Below are 22,709 nucleotides of genomic sequence, written 5' to 3'. Positions count from 1 at the left end.
TGGGAACCATCGCATAACCCCAGATATTCAACTTCACTGGTAAAGGACACCACCTAAAGAGAGTCCAATGACAGACTCCAACTGAAAAGAAAGGAAGCAATGTCACAGTACAACCACCAGAGTGACAAAGAAATCCGAAACCTTGAAAGTGTCTGGTTTTTATATTTGAATGTGAATGAGTATTACCCCCATCACTATCAGACACATCCACAAAATCCTTCATATGTATACTGCTTATACTTTGAGGTGAATACGAGGAAGGGGATAATCCCATTGGCCAGTGGGCAAGAGGCGGGGTCCACTCCGGACAGGTCGCCAACCTACAGAGAAAAACAAACATTCATGCTCAAGTTCACACCTACAGAAGTGTTTCCAATTAATCCAAAATGATCTATGATGATCTCACCGTGTTCTTATTTATCTGAAACTATTTTCTTTGCTCTTCTCATAATAAATAAGAGATCTCTAACTAGGTGTGAGCAGTGCTATTACCACGTGTTTGTGCTATAGTTCATAATTTTGTTATTGTCCAGGCAAACAGTAATACCTCATAGTATCAGCTGCAGTTGTTTCATGCAATTCAGTTCTTTCTTTCATGTGAGAACTTATCTTTCACTTGTTAGTCTGTGTACCTGTCACTCAGAATCTACTGCACCAGAAAGTCACCTTCATGAGCGTGCACGTGCACCCCTGTTACCGCAGTAGATTTAATTATTTTTGGACAGGTAGAGTCTTCCATTAACCCCAATCTGCATGTCTTTGGACTGTGAGAGGAAGCCAGCGTACCCAGAGAAAACCCACGCACACAACAGGAGAACATGCAAACTCCACACAGAAAGACCCTGGCCGCATTGGGATTCAAACCGGGAACCTTGCGGTGAGGAGCCCCTGCTAACCACTGCACGACCCTGTTGCCCCATCCTCTCTCCGCCTGATCTCAGCTTTGTTCCCTCTCCTTTCATGGTCACATTCCCCAGTAGTCAAAGACAATAAACAAATGATTTGATTTGGCTGGAGCTTGTGGCTGCAAATACCCGACCTGCTGGCCATACGGTGGGTGAGAGTCTAGAGGAAGTGGCTGTCTGTGTGCATGACCTTACCTGTCTGAATGTCCGACATTGTTTGTGTTTGTGAACTTGTGCAGTTCGTGTGATTGAATGTGCAGCAATACCCATTTGTCTTTTGAGTATGAGCGTGTATTCCTGTCCAGGTCTCTTTGCCCATGTCCTCTCATCAAGGCTTTAATTACCTGTGTGTGGACTTAAAAGGACGGGGGCTTTTTTTCTTCCAGTGCAGAGAGACAGGAGGAGAATCGGCGTGTGTAGACTGATGTGGATGTTTAGAAGGTTTGCCACAGCGGCATGGAGCGAAAAACAGAGCATTTGGCACGAGGGGTGTTTTTGTTTTACCTGCTTCCTCCCTCTGTTTTAACAGTTTACAATGGATTCCAGAAAACGAGGGCCAAGGTTATATGGCAAAATATCAAAAGCAAAGGCTTGTAGTTTGTGTGATGCACTTGCATAGGACATCTTTAACGGTACCTTTTGGAAGACCGAATTACTGTTATTCCTTTAAAATGTGCCAATGAATTCTTGGTTGCAAGTTACTGATTACGTGCACTCGGAACAATTTACTGATTAAGTTCATTCAGAACAATTGAAATAAGTGCTTGCACCTCTTTGCCCTGCAGTAAACATTCACTTGTGCCCTCTTTAAACTTTCTTCCAGGCTCTATTTAAAGGGCAGACGCTAGTAAAACTACCCAGCTGTCTGCTCTCCCTCTTTCTCTCTGTAAACTTAGCCAGCTGTCTGCCCTCCACTTTTGACCTTGTTTTGATGAACACCGTTGTATGTGTGTGTGTGTGTGTGTGAGTGCACGCATGCATGTGTGTGCATACATGTCAGTGGGCTTTCAGCGTGACCCCTGACCTTTTGTGACTGACAGGCTAAATCTAGCCACCCTGCCTCTCGCTCTCTCCCGCTCTTGTCTCCTTTTCTCCCCTCTGTTTCCTGACTGATAGCCTGTCAGTGGGACAAGTTTTCAGGCGAGCACAATATGTGTGTGTGTGTATGTGTGACGATGGGTGGGGGAGTGTGTGAGCACCGCCGAGACAGGCGGGGAATGGGAGTACGTTCAAGTGTGTGTGTGTGTGTGTGTGTGTGAGAAGGTGTGTGCACAAGCTTAGGGGGTCACAGAGGAAGACAGAGTCCAGACATCTCAGAAATAACAACCCATATAGTCGTGAAGCTGTGTGCTTGATTTTATGTGTGTGTCTGTGTGTGAGTGCGAGTGTGTGTGTGTGTCATCGGAAAGAGTATCTGGTAATTATTTAGTCAGGCTTTGACCTTTGACCCCCTCCCCTGACCTCCCACATCCTGTTCAACCTGGGAGAAGATGGACACACATTCATGCATATGCACACCCATCCACCCTCACACACACAGACACACACACAGATGCACTCAGTCACACACACTCTGGGTTTAGGGGATTTATGTTTGTGTGGGCTGGAAGTAAATTCGGGGTTTAGTGATTTTTCAGTAACGTGAGTAGTTTAGGGGAGAAAAACATGAGTGGACTATCAAGGAATGTGCGCGGAATTGATCTAACGTATTTCAGGGATAATCACACACACATTAAGGAGATAGAGCTGATGTTTGGCTTTATTGCAATAGCTTCAGCATTTGTCTGCATTTATTTTATACCTTTTTAACAATAGGAACAAAAACGTTTTGGTCCTAGATAGCCAGACAAAAGAAGGAAAAACGGACGATCTGAAAAATCGAGAATGAAGTCGACTTATTATTGAAAGCTTTCTGATGGTTAACATTGTCATTGCTATTTATTTATCCTACTTAAACTGGGCATTTTTTATTTCATGCAATAAAATTGTCCCAAATAGTCCAAAGTATCACCCTGCTGGAACCTGAAGTCCATTTCCCGCCAGTAAATTAAAGGAGAAGGAAAAACAGTCGCTCGGGGCTCTTTCCCTGCTGGGTTACATTACTTTGTTCTTGTGATAACATCTACTAAGAACCTCACATTAGCCTTCATAATGTCCCTCTTGGCTCTGGGCAGTCACATGTGTCCAAGTTTATTGGGTATTTGGGTTCAAACATGGCATATAGAGTTTGTCATGCTGTGTATGCATGGGCTCTTATGTCCATTTGCAGTGTGTAAAATATATATGTGTGTCAGAAGATACAAGTTTCTTTTCTTTATTGCACATTAATGACTGTCAATTAGCTCTTATCTCATCTCTGAGTCACATTCTTTCCAGTGTGCTCACCAACTCCTTGACCCCTGAATGTGCAGTTACAGCCACTGATGATGGTTTAGTTGAGGTACAGCACGTATCTTCACGGTTATGAGTGAATCGTTGGTTAACCAGGTTAATGTCATGGTTTTGCTCTGGTTGGATTTTGATGTCTTCATAAGCCTCATGGCTGCATCCATATCCTATAATTGCAAAATATCCATCATCCCAAGATGCTTCAAAGTAAAACATAAGGAAAAGGAATGTATTGGCCCGTGATGACATTTATTTCCCCTAGTCCTCCTGAGTTATCAAACACTTCACACAATAAAACAGAATGCAGCAGCATAGAAAACAAAATAAAAAAAACAATACAGCACTGAAGTGGAATTCAATAAAATCACTTGAAAGGGCAGACTCAATTATGGTCAGGCCTGGGTTTAGCTGCAGGGGGAAAACTTTGTTTTTAACTGCTGGGGCCGGGTGAATGGGTTGACTCGGTGCTTGGGCGAGATGTTTGTTTGGACCGTGTGTGTCACAGTGAGGGTGCGGGTGTGTTTGTGTGCGGATGTCTGAGCCCCTATCCTGATTCCAGGATGAACTTGGACTTCCTCCCTTTTCAAGTCGTCTGTACAGCCCAGACTGACCCAAGACATTGTTAAATTAGTCACCTCTAAGCCAGCTCGGCTTTCCTGTGAAGTTTATTGTTCTTATAACATGACTCTATATTAAGAAGCCAATGCAGCAACTGCAGTTTAATATGTTTCACAGATGGTTTGAACTTGGATTCAAGCAGCGGTGGGAGGTAACAAAGTACATTTACTTTAATAGATCTAATTTCAGGTTCTTTTCACGTTTACTCCGCTACATATATCAGCAAATGTCTGTACCTTCTACTCCACTGCATTTTTACATTGTTCACATTGTTTTTTCACATTGTGGAGGGGTTTGGACATATAGTACAAATTGCTTTCTGTCACTGGATTTGCTGAAGTCAGAAATGTTGAACACTAACACTAAGGGGCATTCAATTCATCTTGGCAACGTTCTTTCATGATTTAACTCTGTTATTCTTTAGTTTTTATGTTGCTTTTTTGTTGAGTTACCACTTCTGCGTCACAATATGTTCCCATGTCAGTTTACCCATCAGCGTATAAAGTGGTATGGATTTGTATTGATTGCGCTGAATGCCGGCCACTTGGGATGTGCTCCAAGTTCCCAGAGGTGTTCGTTGTCGAGGCTGCAGATGTGTACTTGTTCAATGTCACCTCACAGCAAACCTGACCCGGGTGACTTTTCCCCTTTGGGAGGGTGAACTTTGACCCTTGGAGGAATGACCCTTGATCTTAACAGGTCCTAATGGCGCAGAGAGGGACTGGTGGTGACGGGAGACAGATGAAAAAACACATACATGTAAAGGCTGACACACACGTGTGCTGGTGCGCAGACACTGGGACACACTAATAGTGTGGAAAGTGTTGGTCTGCAGGCCTGAGGAGTGACAGGAGAACCATGGACACACACACACACACACACACACACACACAGAGGGCTCAGCTTACACAGGAAACTGCTGAGACATGCAGGTCATGTCTGTTTCCATGTTTATGGACCCGGCAGACTTACAAAGGCAGGAGAGCAGACACACACTCAATATGTGTAACCAATTTTCTTTTCTATATGCTCTGTCGGACAAAGTTGTGGCGAGGACAACACTGTTTGACAAAGTAGTTGCTGGTTTTATCGGCCCAGAACTTCAGGTCAACTTGACTTTGTTTTATTACCGCATGTGCATAAGACCCCAAACAACATCCATGATTAGTGCGCATGCAAACACCTTATATACTGTAATTGAGTTTTCTGAAGGTTAAACTGGACACAAACTAATTGGTTTAGGCCTCAGAGGGCTTCATCCTCCTAAAATAATGAGCCTCGTAGTTTACCCTTTACTAAAGCTCCCCAGTAGACCACAGATGGCCTTTCAATTACCAAGCTAAAACATGCAGAATGGCAATGCATGGCATTATCAATGAACATGCTAGTGGGACCACCACATTCTCAGCTCCTCATGAGTAAGCAGGCCACCAGCTCGCGCACACACACACAACCATTTGCAGACACATTCAGGCACATATGCAGACAAACACACAAGCATATGGCGTACATGCACACACTCGCACGCACGTATGAGCACACACATGTGCGCGCACACACAGGCACAGATTACTTTGCTTATTTGCTTAGCAAGCAATCTTTGCCGGGGTCACCACGACTCACCCCTGCACTGCACCAATCTATAAAGCCAGTCCTGCGGGACCCACTCAAGCCAAGGTATTTGTAGAGTGATCTGAAGTTTGGTTCTGTGTGGCTGCTGACTTGGACACAAAAAATAAAAGATGAATGCAGTATGCAGCGAAAAGCGACTGTCTGGTCTTTGATGGTGAAACGATCAACTCATACATCGGGACATTTCTTCTCGGATTTTGCCTTGATGACTCTTCCTGCTATGTTAGCTGATAGAGGAAACTAGCAAAATTCAAACTAAGAAAACTGATATTTTAATAATTATGATTTGCCAATGGAGAGTGAAAAGTGAAAAAAAGTGAAGACTAAAAGGTCTAGAAGTATTATATAAACACATTTAAAAGTTTGCTTTCAAAGTAAACTATAGTGTTACTGAATATAAAAACAAGGTTGTATTTCTGATATTTTCACAGCTCTATCACGCTATGATATAATTACGGATCATACATGGTTTTCTTTTAGTAGCACAGAAATATGCGGTGATACTTTGTCACTGCAATGAGGAACAAACTAAACCATCATAGTTACTGAATTGATCAACATTGTTTCCAGAATTCTAAACTATTTATTCCAGTTCTTTACCCAACATTTTCTGCACATAATGTTAGGTATGTATTATACTGCAAGTTTATATGGTGCTTTATATGTGTATCTCTCATTGGGCCATTCATACACACTGCAAACACACAAAGAAGCTACTTTGCAAGGCGCTGGAGTGACCATCAGATCAGAGTATCCAGTTTCAATAGCCCAGGGACACTGAGACACATGGACAAGAATTGAACCGTCGACCCTGTGATTAGTGACCCACGCTACCATCTGAGCCTCAGGCTCCCCCATGTCCAACAGAAATTAAACCAGTTACCGGTTGTTTCATGTGTCCATTCAAGTGTTGGAAAGTTCCAATGCTCACTCCTGTAAGATTCTTTATCTAAAGCTGCTCCAACTTCTATTCCCAGTCAGTCATTGAATATGGTTTGTGCAAAAGTCTGGGCGTAGAAAACTGGACCAATTCATTGTGTCTGAGTTTCCATCATCTGTTAGTGGAGTTGACAAACAAATGTCCAAATGTCACCAAGTTTGGTGGATTGCTTAATCACAAACTACAATGTATATGGCCATGGAATGATCAAGTTTTACATGTAATACGTTTTTTTTTGGCAAACTGAACTATAAAATATATTAATGAACAAACAAACAACTCATGATGGTGAACCTCTGTGATGTTATTATAAGTGGGACGATTAAATGCTACTTTTTGATGCTTTACGTGTGAAATGTTTACCTAAACGTGTCTTCTTCCAAACAGGGTCATCCCTGTGACATGACGGGATGAGGAAGTTGTGAAACGCTGTATGGTAGTCCTACTGTTTAGGAATATATCATTCTCTATTGATATGCTAAGAAGACATTTGGGATCGGGGTTTTAAAGGCAGATATCCACCAGGGAGTTGTGGGCTTGCTGAGGGTAGCTGCATAATCAGCTCCACCATCAGCTAACTGATGTTCTGCATAATAGAGATGGGATTTCTGGGTCAGTGTGTGTGTGTGTGTGTGTGTGTGTGTGTGTGTGTGTGTGTGTGTGTGTGTGTGTGTGTGTGTGTGGCTGTGGTGGTGGGGGTTTGTCCTTTTATCGGCATAGATGTGTGCATGTCTGCATGTGTATGCATGTGTGGAGACTATGTCTGTATGTTTATCTCCGCATGTGTAAATGTGTGTGTGTGTGCATGTGTGTGCATGTGTGTCAGGGGCAGTGACCTCTTTCCCCACAGGAGGACAGTCCCTGTCTCATTAGGTAAGAGAGATTGAGAGTGAGACGGACAGACAGGAAGGGAGAGAAAGAACAAAACAAAACAAAAATAGTTGATGGAGAGAAAGAAAGACAGACAGCAGCAGAGGAAGGCAGGCACAGAATGTAGTAAGGGGTCAAAGGTCACACATCCATTACCACAATGAGCAGGAAGGGCCATGGCAAAGGAGGTCATGACGTTTTCTGATTCACAGAAAAAAGACACACACAGACACACACACCCACACCCACACACAGACACACACAGACACACACACACACACACACACACACACACACACACACACACACACACACACACGCACGCACGCACGCACGCACGCACACACACCTCCCACTTCATGGGGTATATGTCACAATCCAGACTTGACTGTGCTTTAATTGAATCAAGACACAGTGTGTGGGTGTTTGAGGTTTAGGAAACGGGAAGAAAGGATCTATGGGAGGATGATGGAAGAGTGTGCTTGTGTGTGCATGTGTGCGTTTATATAGACAGAAAATCTGATTGTCAGACTTTGTATGTGTAAGTGCACCCGTGGCTTCATCTTTATTTGTGCGCGAGTAGCATTGCGTGCATTTGTGTAGAAATGTGTTATACATTTGAGTTTGGTATTACTCAGACCTCTAGAGTCGTGCTCCAGCCACGGTGCCTGGCGACACAGAAGGCAAGTTATTTCTTTTTTGATTGGGTATAGGTCTTTTTCCTCCCAGACAAAGCGAGGGGTTATATAAGAGCAAAGAGAAAAAAAGAAGAGAGGAGGGAGAAGAAACTACAAAAGCAAGTATACGTGAATCAAAGGATAAACTGTAGCGCGGGTTAATGTACAAGTAATATCTTATCCATTAAAGGATATTGAAGTTACACTTTGTAGGAGAGTGTGAAACAGAAAACGATTGGGGGTGGGAGAGAAAGACAGAGGCTGAGTGATGGAGAAATGGTGAATGAATGTCATGATAATAATGATAATAATGAAAAAAAAAAAAAAAAAGCAATAGCACTGAAGTACAAAGCAACCACAACAGAAGCCCTAAACCTCAACAAAGTCCACCACCTTATGATCACAGAACGGTGCAGTTCAGGCTCCTATACTTATTAGAGTTTTAATCTAAACTCCTCCTGTGTTCATGTTACAGCACTTAGGTCTACACATGCCCCAAAGATCAGGTTCTTACTTGTGGAATCAATCTGCGCCTTTTTCCTGACACTAATACTTTCATAGTGTCCCAGTGCCCCAGCGTTTTAATTCTCTCACAAAGCTCTCAAAGGTCCTCTCTTCTTTCCTTGTCAGAGCTCAGATTGCTGAGTTTACACTGCCTATTTAAAGGGTTCCATTCAGATGTGTTGTCGTATCACTGCAAATGTTATTCATGGTTTGTGTATTAGAAAATGAGTGAGGTGACTGGGTTCAAGATGAGAGCAGGATCGATGGATGTAGGGGAGAGGAAAATGCGGAGAAACAGCCGAAGGGAACCGGAGCGTCGGACCGCGAAACAGACAGACACCGAGGGCAGAGATAGAGTGAGAGTCATAGAGAGAAGGAGTAGAGAGGGGGAGAATTCAAGAAACCACAACAGAAGCCATAAGCCCACTAAGTCCCCTTCTCCTTACGATGGTGGGGTGTGGTGTGGTGGGAGACCTGGCACAACTTCGGAGAGTGCAGCCCTTTTCTAAACATCCCATCTATACACCCAGTCAGGGACAAAGTCACAGCTAACCACATCACAGAGTCTGTGCATGTGTGTGTGTGTGTGTGTGTGTGTGTGTGTGTGTGTGTGCGTGTGTGCGTGCATGGGTGCGTGTGTGTGCGTGTGTGTGCGCGTGTGGTTAGCTCCCAGGCTCACAGAAGGCATACGCTGCCTGAGCGTGTCGGAGCTGTCTCTTGATCTCATCTGTCTTTTTATTGCCTAATCCCTGTCTCTCCACTCGTTCCTCTCCTCCTCCCTGCGCACACCCCTGTTTCTGCCCTTCATCTTCTCTCGTCCATTCGCTATAGATGGGTTTCAGATAGAAGCCAACCCACCATATGGGCCATTCATGCACTATCCTGATAGGTTGCGAGCGAGACCATGGTTCGCTCATGAATGTTTCATTCTGGTTTACATAACAGTGGCTCAGCTCTTTGGTAGCGCACGCTGAATGTATGATTACAAAATGCTGTCTGTTCCACTCAGCGTACTCTTACTCTGTCTGTCTGTCAGTCTCTCTCTCATTCTCTGCCCCTTTAAATTTGCCTCTAGTTTGCTTTCTGTCACATTTCATGAAAATAACATCATGCGATCGAGACATATCTCCATCACACTGAACCCTCTACCCCCCTTTTTTTCAGATCTAACTTGCTTCATGGTCAGGACATGTTTCATTACTTCTGCCAAGGAGGTTATCCTATAATTGCATTTGTTTGTTGTTAGCAGAATTATCCAACAACTATACTGGGCAGATTACCACAAAACTTGGTGAAAAGATGCAGTATGGGTTGGAAAAGAGCCCATTAAATTTTGGTGCAGATCTGGATCAGGGGCTGATCCACTGCGAAGTAGGGTGTTTTCAACATTTTCGTAGATTTTTCCCGACAATAATTAATGGATCTTGATGATAAAAAACAGGCATGTTTGGGCCATAAAATCCAGAATCTGGAATAGCGAGTTTAAATGTGACTTCATAAGGGGCAGGTTGGGCCTTGTTGAGGTATGCGCGAGTCCCCTTCTAAGGTTTTCACCAGTTTGTTAGCACAATTACTCAAAAACTTCTAAACGAATTTTCATGAAATTCTGTGAAGGGGTAGAACATGATTCAAGAAAGAACCCATTACATTTTGGAGCAGAAGTAGATAAATGGACAAACAGAGTTTTTTCCACTTTCTTTGACATGGCCAGACAGGGTGTTAGCCTTAGCGAAGGTATGCACTGTCCGAGTACCCTTCTTGTTTGTGATGTAATTGCATCCACAGAATGAAATAATAGATAAATTAAAAGAAAGACATCTGGCAAAATTAAATGATAGTGATCAGCAAATAAATAAGTGCACACATTCAATAAAAAAATAAATACGGAGCAAAGAGAAAGCACTCAGAGATCACAGATTAAATTTGTGATGTTCAGAATGAAGGTTTATAAATCTGCATCAGAGCAAACGCACAATGAAGAAGAGCTAAATCCTAGAAAGATCTCCTCTTTATTTCACCTTAAAGTATCAATCTATACCGTATATAGCAGTGAGGCAGTGGGTGCAAGTGCATAGATGATTCGTCTTCTTTCTGTCTTGCCTAGAGGCAGCAGGAGACAAACTATCTTGCCATACTTCTGTTTTCCCTGAACAGAGAGAGGAAGCCTTTTTATTTTCTGGCAAGGTCGTGAGGCTTGTAGTAACTTTTTCAAAACTTTAGTCATATTTTATTCGCACCGTTTTTGGGATGCACATAGAGATAGTGTATCCGTGTTTTATTTGGTCCCAAGTACAACTCACAGACTGCTGTGTCAACCTTTCTAATCCTGCTGTTGTGCTATATGTTTCTGCAGTAACATGAGATGAGACGTGACTTTTATGTCACCCTTTTATGAATTTGTCTACAGTTACTGCAGCAGGTATTAATTTGGTCCTCCTTCAGGGCAGCTCTAGTCGCTCCCTGGTGTCAGTCTGTCTGACTTTTAATTAACATCCTGATCAACTTACTGGGTTCAGAGTTTCAACTCTTCTGCCTCAAACAACTTCCTGCCATTAATGAAATAAACTACATCAGTCTTTTGACTCCAAGGGCCAGATTTACATAAGAGAAGGCACGGCTCAAATTCCAGTCAATTTGCTCGTACAATCTGCCTGTAATTAGGGTCTGATTTACTGAGGCAACAGATAATTAGACAATCTGTAACTGGGACTGCCTTCTAGGCGGATTCTCTGGGCGAGGGAGGATCAGCTTTTCTGCTGTGTCGTCTCCAGCGACAGTTCACACTGAGAAACTGAAGTTTTGTGAGACACCTCTGGAAGACGCTGCACGTGAGATACGTACTCTGGTTGGCTGAAGAGGTTAATATCTGGTCATAAACATCCGATGATTGTATTGTTACATTCAGACAACTCCTATAATGCTCTTTATTGACGGACTTTGATTCAAACACAATCCGTATTTGACTGTATGTAAAGATGGACGACATTACAGGTCCTCAAAAGTGAAGCCAAAGTATTTTGTTCGACACTTGGTGGCAGGCTGCAGTATAGGTCATAAATCCCACCTTTCCCATGTTAGTGGATGGGATGTGGACCAAACTAAAAAGTCATAATCACCACTGCGCAGACTCCATATGTGCAAGGTGGCAGCGAACGTATCCGGCAATACTATGGCTTCATTTCTGGTTAGTGGGAGGAAGTGGAGCATGTCTTCCGTCTATATACTCTGATATTCATTGTAAAGACTATAGATGGGGCGGTTGAAATGCTTCTGCGGTGCTAAGTGAAGCCATGACTACGTACCGTACGAGTCAGAGTCCCTCTCACCAGCCATAAATGTGAAAAAAGTTAATGTGTTTCCATGTCGGTCATGTGCTATTTCTGCACCAGTTGTGGCCCTAACCTCATCTTCTTCAAACACAGCCTTCAATGCAGTGCATGAGTCAGGTTCTTCTATAAACACGGTGCTGAGCAGACAGTCACCCACAAACGTCTGCCTACGTCTCCACACATTGGCAGATATCCTGCAGCAGGGGTTCCAAACCTCTCTTTAACCTACCACTGGAAGCAGTTTGACTCTTTCCATGACACCAGGTCGTTAAAAGATATTAGGAGCTGTATGAGAAGAGTGATGATAATAATCTCCTTTATATTCTCTCTTGTTAATGCCATCTCGTATCTCACCCCACTCTCTCATCACTTATTTGGTCAGCGTCTCAGACACACACTCTGTCTAGGAGTTTGCAGTGGTGATAACTGTGCATGAGTCAGGCCTTCCTGTATGCTTTGTTGAGATTGTCTCCCTTTCTCTCTCTCCTGCTCCGTGTCAGGTCCTCTCGGCCGTTTAGTAGACTGTGAAGCTGACAGACGATGCCCATGAATGATGAATGATGACTGGAGGTCTGTCTGGTGCCAACAGAATGCATAATACAGCATGGATACAGCGATTCCAGCTCTTCCCAGCAGAAACATGGCACGGTTACCGCATCACCGGCAGATCTACCACTCAGCCGAAAAGTGCTTCTGTTTGACACGGCATTCAGGTATGTTGTCTCTTTTCCTGGAATCCTAAACCATCCAGTTATAGCAGTAGATCAAATATTTCTGTGAGGCAGCTTTAAAAAGACTGAGCTGGCGAGACTTCAATTACACTGTAAAGAAACAGATGATGTAACTTTCTCTAAAACATGAAATAATGTCTCCATGTGGAGGCCATGCCAAACTTGGCTATTTCTTGACATTTAATATCTTATGATGTGAACAATACCTTTGAATGAATGAAAATTCCTGATTTGAACCTGTTGACTTGTAAAGTTTTTAACTCTAACAAACTTATAAAAGTTGATTTGAACCCGTAATCCAGTCTACTTAAAGCACCAAGCTGCTATATAGTGTGCCTCTGACTCTATACTTCACCAGCATCACCACATTCCCATCCATCATTTCATACTTTTACAGACATTATGAGTGTTTGCTCTTGTTTTTGTGTTACAATAACATTTCTGACCTTTTCAAGAAGAAGTGGGAGTTTATCTGTTTCCGCACACACTATATCTGTGTATGTTCAGGGAGTGGGCGGACACAGACATATAGACAGGATTACACGTCTGCATCTCTGTGCGTTTCTGCTTCTGAATGTGTGGGCACAGCTATACCCAGGGTGCACGGGCATGTTTCTGTGCACGTGTCTTGTATGGCAGGCATGCACTGCAGATGCCTGTAAGCACCGTACATGTCTGTGTGCCAGTGCCAAAGCATGTGCAGCTATAATGCGTGTGTGTGTGTGTTCATGTGTGTCTGTGTGTTCCTAGTATGTAGGTCACCAATATATTCCTGATGAGGTCTAGTCCTCTGGAGAACTCTACAGATATGAGGGTCTAAATTAGACACTATTATCTGTGTGTGTGTGTGTGTGTGAGGGAGTGAGTGAGCATGTGTATGTGTGTGTGTGTGTGCATTCAGTGAGAGAGAGAAAGAGAGACAGAGAAAAATAGACACCATGATTAGACAAGGGCCTCATAGGCATGCGTGTTCAATTTTGAGCACATGCTTCTTTTTACACGTTTGGAGCAGTATCGCAGGTGTGTAAGTGTTAAATTGCATGCTATTTCCAGCATAATCTATGTGTTTGTGTGTGTGTGTGTGTGTGTGTGTGTGTGTGTGTGTGTGTGCTGTGTGTGTGTGCACACGGGCATGTGTGCATGTGTGTGTGTGTGTGAAAAACGACACACCAGTATCATCTGTCAGGCTTGTTGCCTGTTACCACTGACCTCGGACTGTAAACCCCAACCCTCAATTTTAACGACTGTTGGCTCAGAACGCCTGTCCATATTGCTGTTCGCGAGCCAAACTGCTAATAAGCCTCGAGCACCACTCCAAGAAAAATATGTGGCCAATTGCACAGCAGTGTCCACGTGTGAAGGTGCTACAATATGTAGAATACACATGCAGTATCCATAAGAAGTGTGTTTGTAGCATGAACGAAGAGACAAAAAGCTGCATTTAATGCACCGCAAATTATGGATTGCGTTTCTTGAGGTGAGTTTTTCAGGGCAGCTGAATGTTTTAACGAGACATGTTTTTGGTCAATCAAACACGCTCACAAATAATTCCATTCATAGCAGCTATACTTCGATTAAACACTTTCATATGGGTGCCATTAAAGCACCAAGGACAAAGATAATGAGGTTTCTCTTTGGCATACAGACTTAGGCATCTTAATGTCACTTCCTCGATAAAAAAAATTCGGCGTTCTGCATAGCCGCTGATCTTGGACGGTTTTGTGAAACATTACATGTAATCCCCCTTCATTTCAGGATGTCTACATTTCCAGCCAGCCTCCTGTCTGTAAGTCACCGGGACAATACCACATGCAGTCAATCTGTCAAAGCAATTCAGAATTTTGCTCGAGCTCAGCCCCAAAAAGTTATAGTCAAACCCGGGAGAGATGAATGGGAGTGAGAATGTCTACCTTTGAAAAGCTTCATGCTTTGACCAAATCATATGCTGTCACTTCTAAGCTTTAGAAGGCCTGCACTTTTCATCAAAGCCCTTGATGGCTACCTTTCACAGTACTGTCGAATACACCCTCAAAAGCTTCCCTCCCTCCTTTCCTCCCATCCCCTCCCAAATCTCTTTCTTCTCCCCTCCGATGTCGACTGCCCCTCTTCCCTGCCTTTTCCTCCCCCCCCTTTCTCAATCCTTCCATTCCCCTTGTCCTTAATCCCTCCCTCCCTCCCTCCTTCCCTTCCCTCCTCAATCAAACCCTCAAATCCCTTCACGTTTTTTTCCCTTTCTCCGTGCATGTGTGACTTCAGTACTGTCAAGGTAGATGAAACAAGAGAAATTCAGATTCATCACAGCCATAACCTGCCATGATAATAATCCGCGACTATTCTTCCCATGTGGCAGTAGGCCAGTGTTAGTGGCCTTTTTGGGGTTTATTTGCATATTTGTTTCCCCTTTGTTTCTTTTGATGAATTATTTACCGCAGAGTGAAATGACAGCAGAGATCAGTGATGATTGCTGTCATGGGTGGATGGGTGCCTTTCCTCCTCTTTGTAATTATTCCCTGTTTTCCTGATTTTCAATCAAGTTTTTCCACTCATGTTTCCCCCGGTGACAAGAGACGAGAAAAAGAAAAACACACATCCATTTTAGCATTGCCAGTGGAACCTTTGCACTGTCTAGCGGGAACTCAGCTGCCTTTGTTGTCGTAATGATTTCGGAGCAGGAGAAAGCTGGGAAAGAGAGGAGCGAAGGGAAAGAGAGCGAGAGATCAAATGGAAAAAATACTGTAAAACACAAATGTGCTGGGAGGGCACCCCCACACACACACAGGAGAGCAGAGCGAGAACACACACATCCTGCTTTTCATCATTCAGCCAATCAAGAGACTTGATAAGCTATAATTAATCGGCTCAGTTTTTCATCCCTTTGAGTTGAGATTGAAAGTCAAAGTCAAAATGAACTTCCAGGTGCTTCAGGTTCAGGCCACAGATGTATTTGCACACAAAGCAATGTTGTAATCGCAGTGAGTTGTGCCCACACAGGGGCCTTGATTGTAAGCCTCACAAACTGTACTCAGTGTGTCCCAGGGATCTGCCACATGCACAAACTCATGCACACATGCAACATACTGCCACTCTGTCCCTGCATTGCCCTATCCAGGAATAACAATGCATAATTCATGTGCCGGAGTCTCGTCTGCAGACAAAAGTCAGCGTTTGCATTTATTATTTATTGAAAACAGTTCACATGATGAATCCTTTAACAAACAGGATCTTCCAGTAAGCACTGCACCTACTTCTTCTTCTCTTGCTGTTTGTGTTTTGGCATACATTTAAGTGGGCTCATTAGCCGAGATGAGGATGTAAGGAGAGGAGAGGAATGGCAGCACAGAGAGAGAGAGAGAGAGAGAGAGAGAGAGAGAGAGAGAGAGGGAAAGGGGGAGTGAGAGTAAGGAAATGAGGCTAAAGGATAAAGGGAGGGTTTTTGTAAAGGTATGAATTAATGAGGGACGTGTGCATCACCAGCTAATTAATTTAACAATGAAATGCTTAAGGGAAAAGTTTTAACTTTTAGGACTTTGTCACAATGATACAGTAAAGGTTTGCTATCCATGCCCAGTGGGTATTGACTTAATTGCAATGCAAAACCTGGAGGTAATGGATTTGTGTCAATGTATATTATTATAATCTTTTTATGCTTGTTGCAAGAAAAGTCACCAGCACACACACACACACACACACACACACACACACACACACACACACACACACACACACACGCACACACACACACACACACACTCTCTCTCTCTCTCACTACTGTCACAGTTACACTTGTTGTGTGGTTCACCGTGAGGATGGGAGGCAATTTATTGTAGAGCGAAGGGAGCATTTGCGATCCTATGCTAATGCAGTTATCATTTATTCTGGAGCACATGCCTTTTTATTCCCCTTCTACGCCACCCCTTCACCATCCATCACTCATCTAAGGCATGATGTATTATCTTTGCGGAACGTTTCATATTCAGTCTCCCCCCTTAGATGGGTGGACACACACACGCACTTATTTTTGTTAAATCAAAAAAATCAAATCTGCTCCAGCAAAGGTTGAATAATTGATGGGTTATGTTAAAAAAAAAAGGAATGAAATAATCATAGTCTGTTGGATGTTGGAGGAACATCAAACCCAGAGTCGGAGCTTGGCAGACTGGGCTGAGCAGGGTAAGGGCCTTATGTATTTGGGACGGCTGCCCTGTGAAATAATAATGAGTAGCAAAGAGTTAGGGGATTAGGAGATTTTTGTTCTGCACTGTACCTGACACTCTGTGCGTGCTAACCCACAGAACAACCGCAGCACATCTATCCGGCATTAATACAGCAATATTTTCATAAGAAAAAGAGTAATTGGTCGGTGGGCTGGGGTAAACACTTCATCAGGCCTGCAGTAGAAAATGACACCAGTATCACAAGTGCTGATATAATGGGACAATCATAGTAGAAGAAGAAGAAGCTGCGGATCCAAAGGATCCAACAACAGCTTAAAAAGTGAGTGAGCCTTATACAGCAAAAAGTTATTTCATTTTGATTATCTTAATGGTAGGGTTGGCCATTTTTTCTGAAACACTTTTCTATCTTATTTGAAAAGTTATTCGAGTCCAGATAGCCATCAATAAATAAAGTTAAAATGATTGGCCGGCATACCTGTCTGTCACAAACTGACCCCGCCTGAGCTCTCGCTGCACATGACCAAGCCTGTGAGACACACACTGCTGAAGCAGAGACGACAGACAGAAGTTAGCGAGTCAGTCATGGAAAAGTCGGATTCTAACAGTTGTCTGTCAGTGCACGTTGATGGGTTTTTGGGGGCGTAGCTTTGCATGAGGGCCGATGGGATGTATCGGTTGTATTGTTTCAAAGTGCCTGCTCCTGCTAGCTTTGACAGGATTACCAACCCTACCTTTAACTCTGTTTCTCAGAGAACAAGAAGTCGAAGAGCTGGAGAACATTATCTATTAATAACAACCACCACCGGCAAAATAAAGTGTGCACAGCCTTACAGTAAGTTGTGAACATACATACATGGCACATTATTTGTCATTTTACTATGCTATGAGCTCATGGTGATGGTAAAACGTAATAATATGTGCTTGGTTGCCACTGTGGACTAGTGGGGCTTGTTTTCATGGCTATAAAAGTCATCCATGAATATATACATGCTGTATCTCTCCACATATGCATGCACATGCGCGCACACACGCACACACACACACACACACACACACACACACACACACACACACACACACACACACACACACACACACACATGCATCATTGCTTCAAATGAAGATAAACTGTTTTTATGTTTAGGACCACCTTTTAAGATTGTCCCCATTTGGGTTGCAACAACAGTGCGTGATGAATACATTCATTCCAAGCTCCGGTGAGAGCTGTGCAGCCGTGCATCTCTCTGACCAATATCTTTTCATGATTGTGTGAAGCCTGTACAGTATAGATTTTCCCATACAGCAGCAGCAAAGGGATAAAAACGTTTTTTTTTTATTATTATTATTATTGCTGTTTCAATTTCCCATTCACTATCTGGGTTTTTTGTTTAGCCGACAAGTTCCAATTTGGGTTTCGCAAATGATCTCAGGGAATGAGATGCAGAAGGGTCAAGAGGTGCATTAGCTCTCTCTTTCGCTATGAGGGTTGGAATTAAGGTTTTATAGATACTTAGAGATAATATACATCCAAATAAGGGACACGGTGTTAGCAATGAGATGTGTTGCCTGAGAGGGTGAGGAGGGAGGGAGATTAACAAAAAGGGTCCTGCAACCTGGATTAATTTGAAAGGAAAATGCTGATTTTAAGTCAGAGTTGTTGCTTAGAAAAAGATAATTTAGCAAAGAAGCTTATTTAAGGTGCAGACCCCCAATTAGGCCTCTGATTGAGTGAGGGCACGGGGAACACGCTGGCTCTTCAATTCAGTAGAGGATAAAGTATGAAATCAGCATGCATCAAGGTTCACTTAATACTAAATTCTGTCTTCCTCATTTCTGCTTTTTGCATCCAAACTCTTCCTTCCATGCCATTTCTGAGGCCTCAGCCTAGCGAGAGTCTTCAACTCAGGGGGCTTATTTTATTAATTCACTGTTTCCTCTGTTAAAGGCCCCCTTCTTTGTAGTCCACATTGCAAGAAGACCACCTCATAGGGATTTTCCCCTTCACCAGGTAACCACAAAGGAAGAAAAGAAGCACATTATCCACATGTACAACATACCCCCGAACACACACACACACACACACACACACACACACACACACACATAGACACGCTTTCTGTGCTATACAAAGCTGACCACCAGCACAGCAGGAAACACACACGCATGCACACACACGGCATATTATCTTTATGAGGTGTTATACACCAGTGACCACCAACACAGGGTCTCACTGTTCTCTAATCCACACTCAAGCTGAAAAGACTGCTCCATGCAATGGAGGGATTACACTGTTGGATTAATAGGAGTTTTAATTTGAGTCATTGTAAGAGCCCTTGATAATAAGAATATGTGCAGGAAAGAATAGGGCCGCTTCCATATGATATAGTTAAATGTGCTACAACTGCACATTTCAGCTCCTGCAATCACTGTGACTCTCTGTGTGTGTGTGTGTGTGTGTGTGTGTCCTATTTTTTGTGTAAGTGAAGATGAGCGTTCAGCTTTGTAAGACGGTGAAACCAACTACAGTACAGCTACATTATCTAGTCGCAATATTACTACAACTAAACTAACTTTACTGTAATGTTTGGAAAATGTTGTCGTGTAAAATCAGCCTACTTGTTGACTGCAGGTTAACTGTGCTCGACTTTGTAGTAAACACATACTTGTTATTAAAAGCTCTAGTCTGAATATATTAGAAATGATCCCTCATGAACATTGCTAGTTCAAGTAAACAGGTTCGGCAAGACGAGCTCCTCAAATACCCAACATCCACTATGTCATGATGTTCATTCTCATGCCGTTATGATTATATTACTGCCGCTATAATTTTTACAACCATAATCATAGTTTTATTTTCTTCGTAGTCATCAGAATGAAGACTTAAAGCAATTTAGATAAAACCAGCAGGCAAGGAGCCAAATGACATACAACGTAGTTTGCTATATGCAGTTATGGTATAGTGCATGTGCGCTGAAACACACACACACACACAAGGGGATACAAGTGACCGCTATACAGTCAGGCGAAAGCAGACAGAAAAAGAGACAAAAGGAGGAGAAGAAGCCAACAGACAGTCAGAAAAAACACAGTCTGGCCCAAAGATCATTTCCAGCAGGGTGAAGAAAGCTTGATGAATAGATGGATGACTGGATAGAAGGAGGGAGTGGAAATGGGAGCTGCTTACCATTCCTAAAGGCAACAATAAAACCATGGATTTAATCATAAACAAGTGTAAACAAAGGCAGGCTTAGACAATAACACTGCACTTTTCCTTGAGTCATTCTCCTCTTGTCTTCTTCCTCTCTGTCTTTATCCTACCAGAAACCTGACAGCTGTTCTCATCACATCTGCCTCTTTGTGTGAGAAAATACAGCAGGAGCCGTATAAGCACAGAACAAAAATAAAGTGAAAAGTTGTGCGTTAATTTAATCAAGTTGGATTAATCACATTTTGCACAAGGCCAGTCTGGTGCATTATGATTTCATCTCAATGGGAAAGAGAATAGAACAAAGAAACACTAAAATCTCAGTGGTCGTTGATCCATTCGACTCAATAAAACCTTATTAAACGTTGCCCTTCAAAACTGGAATAGCTTTCCGAAAGTGCTGCTGGAATTCTAATCAATCCCTTGCATTAAAAAATAAAATTGAAAACTCTGCAGATGTCTCAAACAGCAGAGGAGGATCTGAATGTTGATGATTTCCCGCGTCTGTATCCAATTCAGAGGTTGGGAAACGATTTGAATTCCTTAAGTGACATAAAATAACAACACCTGTGTCATTGTGCCTTCATTCTGCTTCACTCTGGTCTCATTTAGTTCAAATAGACAATCACTGCTGAATCCTTACAAGCTCTCTTTTATTCCGTGATGCTTAACAAATATGAATGAATGTGAATCAAAAGAAGAGATGGGGCAATGCATACCCTGCGAGCATGTTGTAGCCGTAATATTATATATACATTACTGTACATACTATATAATATACCTCTCCTGCCATAGTTTCGTAATTACACAGTTTTCTTTACACAACATAACATATCTTTGCAGATATGCAGCACTCTTTGCCACACTGTCACTCGCTCTCTGTGTCTTTCTCTCTCACAAACCCGTTGACATATTGGCCTTTGGTCACAGTCAGACTGACCGTCAGCACCGGTGCAAATCCAGCCTGTGTCAGTAGAAACATCCATAAAGGTTTTATCATCCTCTGCAGGTAGGATTCAGAATAAACTTTTTTCACTTAACATGATCACACAATGTTCAAACGGACAGACAGACAGACCTTGGCTTAACAGCGGCCCTGGTGTGGAAGAATGCTCTGTGTGTTGCCTCCATCTGTTAGATCAGCTCCAAAAGTTAACACACACACACACACAGGTGAAACAATACCCTGCTCATGACACTAACAATCATGTAAAGGGAGTAATACAAAATTAACTTTGTGGAATTGAAAATGGTAATTTTGAACCCCTCACTTGTTGAGCATCAGCTTCACAGAAAGCAATAAGCAACACCACATTGAAATAACTGTTTAAAGCTCTAGCTGCATGCATCATGTCCTTTGGTTCCATGAAAGGTGCTATATAAATGCAAGCCATTATTATTATTATTTTCATTCTTGTTGATATAATTGTTAAACAAGATATAATTACATGGATTCATGAGGCAGGGATGACGGTTACAAATGAGCATAACCTATAGCACCAGACAGGGAGAAATGTCTTAATATTTTATAAGGAGTGGATTGTCATTTGATTAACATTGTATATTTTCAGTGAGTCAGGTTAAGATGGAGTGGCATTGTAACAAAACTAAAGTTTTTGAAATCGTCCCCTTAATCTTTGTAAATGTAACTTGTCGATGATATTTCTGTTTACATACATACAAGCAAACAAAGCTGAACACAACCACTTGTAAACAGAAATATTGACCGCATGCTCCTTGAATCCTCTGCCTGAGCAAATGACAACAGAAAAAATAACACTTAAGTTGCAACTTTGATAGAAAACAAATGTCCTTCCACAAATAATACGTCTACAGATATGTTTTATCATACCAGGATGTCTTTGCTGGGGGGATAATTATGTAAAGCTTATTTTGAATATACAAGGTGAAAAACACAAGAGCTGCATAAAAACATAAGTGGCAAAATGCAGTAGCCGAGTAGCCGTCCCTCATGTGGAGACATACATTTGAATATAGCTGCTAACACTGTAATGTTTAAAGCACTAAATTGGGATGTGCTTCAAGATCGGCAAATTGGGACATCCTCGTTGATATGGAGATGCTTTTGGCGAGGAAAATGGCACGCCTCATGTATTATGCTAAAAAATACACATTTGGAAGTGGAGTCTGATGCTGTGAGCAGGAAATTGGGGTAAATTGGCACATTCTTCCAGCTTTACATGAATTGTGCTCGAGCTATTGTCAGGGCGTTACAGGGTGACAGACACACGGGCGAGGCCTGACACATGTTTTCTGAGCAGTTTAAAATTCAAATGCTCCTCATGTGTGAATACAGACACCTGGGGTAATCAACTGGCTGTGTGTGTGGTGTGAGTGGCATGCGAGGCTGTGTTTACCCATAAGCCCCTCTGTCCCTGCCTGTCTGGTTGACTCCCTGGCTATCTGGTGTCAGGCACTGTCATGTTTGCTGACTTATTACGAATTATGCTGGGAGAAAAAAAAATAAACACACTGTTTGCTGCAATTTCATAAAAAAAAAAAAGGGCTGAAATTACAGAGGCAAGGTATTTATTTCATTTTTGTGCACGTGGAATGGCTGATTTCAGAGCTATTAAAAATTCATTCATTGGTAATACCCTCCCACTCGTCCTTCTCCAGCTCCCTCACCCAGCAGCGCACTCATTTTCTCAATGGTATCTCTGTCTCTTTGTGCCAGTTCACTTCATTTCATTGGCATGGGGTGTGATTCACTG

General features: G+C 42.6%; 1 long non-coding RNA gene across 1 annotated transcript in view; it reads left to right on the top strand.

Moving 5' to 3' along the window:
• The window catches only part of LOC124852283, a 108,119-nt gene that overhangs the window by 68,364 nt on the left and 17,046 nt on the right, over nt 1-22,709 (top strand). The window contains exon 6 of the long non-coding RNA XR_007032897.1: nt 12,364-12,576. This is a non-coding gene — a long non-coding RNA (uncharacterized LOC124852283). The remainder of the gene's footprint in view (nt 1-12,363; nt 12,577-22,709) is intronic.

Source organism: Hippoglossus stenolepis, chromosome 8 (genome assembly GCF_022539355.2).
Source record: "Hippoglossus stenolepis isolate QCI-W04-F060 chromosome 8, HSTE1.2, whole genome shotgun sequence".
Classification (NCBI taxonomy): Eukaryota; Metazoa; Chordata; class Actinopteri; order Pleuronectiformes; family Pleuronectidae; genus Hippoglossus; species Hippoglossus stenolepis.
This window is presented reverse-complemented; position numbering and strand designations above follow the sequence as displayed.